Raw genomic sequence first — 5,351 nt, forward strand, 5'->3', positions numbered from 1 at the left:
ACAACATTAGTTGATCAGAAGGAAGGTCTTGGGAGTTCCCTATCATGCTGGTGGGTAGGTAAGGGGAATCTGAGGAAGATCCAGCCGTGATGCATGCTTACATCTAAGACAGTTCTCCCAACTAGATGTTGAAGATGAAGGATCTGGAAATCTCTCTAAAGATCTCTTAGGAATATTCTCTTTGACAACTGAAGTGACTGATATATTCCACAAAGGAGATTTCGATGTCCTAATCCTTAGTGTATATGCAAGGCAACTTATTTGCAAACAGCTTCTTTGAAGACTTAATTGACTGGATAATCTTTATATGAGGTCATCCAGGGTTTGGGTGGTCCTTAAGACCCATGATAGTGTCCTAAGAGAAAGGAGACATGGACACAGAGGAGAACCCACATGAAGTAAGTCAGAGACTGGAGTGATGAAGTCATGAGCAAAGGATGCCTGAAACCACCAGGCACTGGAAGAATCACCAAAGATCTTCTGGATCCTGCGGTAGGAGAGAAACCTGAGACAACTGATGCCCTAATATGGCAGATGAGGAAACTGAGGGTCAAGAAAGGTGGACCCAGGCCCCACCCTTAGCTGGGAGCAGCACAGTCCTCTGGCCCATATCATGCAGTTGCCCAGGGCTTCTTGAATTGGCTGTGAGCTCCATTCAGCTCAGCCAGTCATGCTGAGTCCCTGAATAACTTCTGGGGGACATTAGCCACCCGAGTGTGAGAAATGTATGGCTGGGCCCAGTTCCCCTTTAAAGATGCTCCAGAGCTCAGATGTTTTGCCTCAACATAACCAAAACCATCATCTCTCCAAGTTCCTTCTCCCAGCTCATCTCTACCACAGTGACACTTGGTGTACCCTGGACACACATAACAGCATGCCAGTAACAGGGTAATCCAAATCCCAGGAAACCAGCCTAGGAGACAAGGGCTGGCTCCTGCCTCCTGGGTCCTTCTCATTACCCAGCTATGTGGCAGCTCCCAGGACATAACTCAGGACCCACAGAATGTGGCTTGTTGTGAGAAGACCATGATCATCAACCAATTTCAGTTGCCAGGATACAACTGCTGCTGCTTGGTGTCTTGTCCTCATTTGACTTCTGCGAGTTCAACAGCAATGAAGACCAAAAGGAATACTACTTCAATCTTCAGCTTCATGGAGGGTTTTCTAGAATTGAGTGTTAAGACATGAAAAGCTTTATTTGTAATATCTAAGATACAGAACAACCAAAGCATGCAGGTATGAATATGTAAGCGCAATGTGTTCCATCCCTGCAGTGAAATAGTATACACCGACACACTACTGTGTGGGCATATTTGAAAACATGATGTTCAGTGAAAGATGTCAGACACAAAAGGTCCCTTACTGTGTGATCCCTTTGATAGGAAATGTCCAGAACAGGTAAATCTACAAAGACAGGGCTAGTGATTGGCAGGGACTGGGGAAAAGAAGGTGACTTCCCATGGCAGTGGAATCCCTTTTTGGGGAGGTCGAGAGTTCTCTGTAACCAGACAGAAGGGACAGTTACATGGCATGCCTGGTGTACTAAATGCCTTGAATTGTTCTTTATTTTTGTTTGAGATTTATTTATTCAGGGTCATGTGGAAAAGCTGTCATGAAGAGCTAAATTGCCTACTTGCTGTGATCACCAAGGCCCAAGAAAGAGCCCCAGATGTCACCAGGAATGTGACAGAAGAGCAGAAGCTCAGGCTGGAACAGTTCATGCAGAACCTGAATAGAACAGTCCCCTTTCCAGAAAAAACAGTGAATGATTGCCTCGACCTTCCCCAGAATTTGTCTGAGATGTAATGGGTCCAAGTGCTGAGGCCAGAAGTGGAGAGTTCTATGTGTACAGGTATCTATGCTAGAGAGAGTACCAATAACACGACTACATGGATGCCATGGCTGAGAAGCAAAGACTACTAGATGCAGTTTCAGGCGAGCGTGGAAGAGGATATCATTGCTGCCACGGAGCAGATAACAAAGCATTGGACAAAGCTCCAGAAGTTAAAAGAGTAAGAAATTATTGGCAAAGAAGATGAAAATTTAGCAGAAAAAATCTAAAAGAATGAGCTAGTCGGGCCCAGAAGCCGCAGTCTAGTTGTGTGAGGAGGCTTCTGGAACAAAAGATGAGAAAGAAGAAGATGAGCCAAGCTTCATCATGGGATGATGACAATGTAGCTATCTTGGACGGCTTATTCCTGACTAGAGTTCAGAAAACCCAAGTGAGCAGGGATAGGAGGCCTTCCTCTCAGCCTCTCTCCTGAAGACTCACGGGTTGGGGAGCACTGGAAGCACTGCTCTGCCCCCAGCCTTCATGGGCTTACAGCCTCTGGGATGAGAACTATCTCTGGGATACTCAGGCACTACCTCACAGAGTTGATCTATATTCCTGTAGAAAGGAGAAAGCACCTAACTTGTTGCTGGCAAGTTTTTCACATGTGAACAGCAATGACATTGAGGCTGATATGCATGAAGGGAGCACTTATTTGGTAAAGAATAGAAAACCTTAAAAAATTAAATGCCAGCACATGAGACACAACTGCAAGAGATGAGCCAGAAGGAGCCAGGAACTGCATGCATCCAGCTCTCCTATGTGGGTGGCAGGGGCCCGAGGACTTTGACCAGTTTCCACTGCTTTCCTGGATGTATTGGCGGGGAGACGGGTCAGGAGCATGAAAAGAGGATTCAACCCTGCACTTAAATGGGATCCTGGTTTAACTTGCTGTGCCACCTAATAGGTTTAAAAACTTGGGATTCTGGCTTTTGTGTGCCCAGAAATGAGATTGACTTCAACAGAGACAGCTTGCTTTATTGAAGCAAAGAGGTGATGAAGGTTTCTGAAGAGACGATGTATAGCGTGCATGTAGGGCCAAGCTTTTATCTGGTCTGGTTGCTGAGGGGCTCTCCAGAAGCATTGGAGGCCTTTGGCATATCTAGTTTTGCCAGGCATTTTCTGGGTGGGCAGAGAGAGAGAGAGACTGAAAGTAGATTTCCCGTGAAGGGGACTAGGGAAGGGTGACATTCTTGTGAGCCTTATTGTCCTTTATCCCAGACCCTCAAGGTAAAAAAGGGAAGAGGAACATTGATTCTATCTGGCTACTTACTGCTGAGAAGAGCCATGGGGTTTTTCCTCTAGCACCTCTCCTGGAATTCTCTTTGGGTTTTGAGAGAAGGTGGTGGACTAGCATCATGGTCTTAACCTGATCTTGAGAGATGGCTTTGATGTGATTCTGTAAGAAACTTTGGAACAAATTAAATAGGCATGGTGTGAATAGCAGGGCTATAGGGATGACTGTGACAGACCTGGTAAGAGGAGCTAACCATGCCCACTTCCCATGGGAGACAGCAGAAAAGCATCCTGCCCAAAAGAGATACAAGTGTTAAGAAAGTTTTCACCACAAGTGCAGCCAGTATGGGTTGGTGAAGATTAGAGCCAGGACTACGCAGACACTAGCAAGAGGTGACAATGCATTACAAAATGGAGTACAAACAGAAAGTTAAAAAGGGTATCTGTGTGGGTGTGAGGTTTCATACATCACTCCAGAGTCAGCAACCTGTGATGAGATCAGAGGTAGACTGGTGGAGTCTAGTACCGATGACTCTCCTGTTTTTGGTCGAAGTTTGGGATATAAAGTGAGAGTGAAGAAGTCAGTCTGGTCTGGAGTGAAGCAGATGAACACTCTTCAGAGCTAGAGATTGATGATGACCTGTTGTCAGAGGTAATCAAATGAGCTTTGGAGTGGTGTCATCTAGAGATCTTCCCGGAGGACTGGGAGGAAGGTGTAGAGTTGGCTAAAGGTGTTCACCTGCAGTCCTGGAAGTCACATCATAAAGGAAGTGTGACCCTTTTCAGGGAAGGCACTCTGTTGATTCTGATTTTCTAGCTGGCCTGGGAACAGAGCTGTCCTGAATAGGTCAGTATAGAATAAGCAGGATCTCTAAAAGGAAATTGTCAGTTTTGCATGTAATGTTACTAACCTCAGGCTGCCTTCCCTGATGGCAGTGGTTACTTTGAAGGCTGGGCAGAGAGAAGGGCTTTGTCAGCTTAGGGAGGGCCAACAGGGTCTGCAGCAATCCCGGATTCCTTCAATCCTAGGGGCAGTTCTGTTTTCAGTGGCCCAGCTCCTGGTAGAGCCGAAAGGCCTCTTTAGATGCTGGTTTTTGTTTGGACTGCCTACTGTCCAAATCCTGGGCTTTCCACATTGACTGGCCCTTGTTGGGTCTCCTTGATGGGAGATCACTGTGTAAAGCAGTTATTAATTGGCCTGCCACCTAACCCTACATTGATCCTGCTGTCTAGATCACCCCTCTTCCTCTTGGTCTCTATTAAGCAGACCACAGAAGTGTTATGGGCTGTTAACCAAAATTTAACGTTTCAGGTTCTTGCCATTTACTTAGAGATGAATTCCAAGCACTGGCTCAAGCAAGACATGCAGCGTGGTGAGGTTTAGGATGTATCCGTAAAGTGAGAAGAATACACAGGAACATGAGGTCTTTATAAAGGGGGAGTGGGCCAGAAAGGGTAAATAGAGATTTCCGTATCAGTTGTTTCCAGGGGTCAGACCAGAGTCTGCAAGTGAGAGGGCATGCAGGCGAGAGAGTGCAAGCGAGAGGGCAGAAAAGAGAAACATGGAACATGGGGCCGGCAGGAGAGGGCTGGGCACATGCTCACCAGGGCTCTTCTTCACTTCCAATAGGGGAGTGGTTACATAGTCTGGTTGACAAGTGGGTGGCTATAGGGGAGAGTACATGAGGGGTAAGGGGTGTGGCTTGTGAGCCTAATCTTTTCTCCCTGCCCACTCCCATATAATTTCCCTCTCAGAGATTCATGAGCCTTAATCTTATGGGGATGCTAAAGAGCATAGACTCATCATATCTTCTGTATCTACTCCTGTTGATCATGGATGCAGGCCCTGCCTATCCTGGGAGTGGAAATCTCTTCTAAAGAGTTCATTTCATGATCTCAGACACTGCCAATGGCTGCGTCTCCCACATTATCATCATTACTCTCAGAAAGCTAAAAGAAAGCAAGTAGCAACTAGAGTGCACTTTAAGATGGAAATAATACATTTCATAGACTCCCAGATAGTATGTGGAGATAGGCTCCTTATGCAGACTATAAAACCATTTAGCCTGAGCATAGGGATTTTTTAAATAGAAAATTTTATATAGAAAATATAAATTTCAAAAATACAACTTTTCGATTACAGCGGTTCTTCCCCATAACCATCCTCTCACTCACAAACCATCCCATCTACTACTCCCTCTCCCATCCCATTCTTCATTAAGATTCTTTTTAAATTTACTTTATATACAGGAGATCAACTCTATACTGAATAAAGGTTTCAACA

At 45.5% G+C, this 5,351-nt stretch overlaps 1 pseudogene; it reads left to right on the top strand.

Moving 5' to 3' along the window:
* The first annotated feature begins 1,321 nt into the window (after positions 1–1,321).
* LOC149119183 (PRKR-interacting protein 1 pseudogene) lies at positions 1,322–2,167 on the top strand (annotated as a pseudogene).
* Positions 2,168–5,351: the final 3,184 nt, after the last annotated feature.

This window comes from Oryctolagus cuniculus, chromosome Y (genome assembly GCF_051225735.1).
Source record: "Oryctolagus cuniculus isolate XC-2025 breed Fujian yellow rabbit chromosome Y, ASM5122573v1, whole genome shotgun sequence".
Lineage (NCBI taxonomy): Eukaryota > Metazoa > Chordata > Mammalia > Lagomorpha > Leporidae > Oryctolagus > Oryctolagus cuniculus.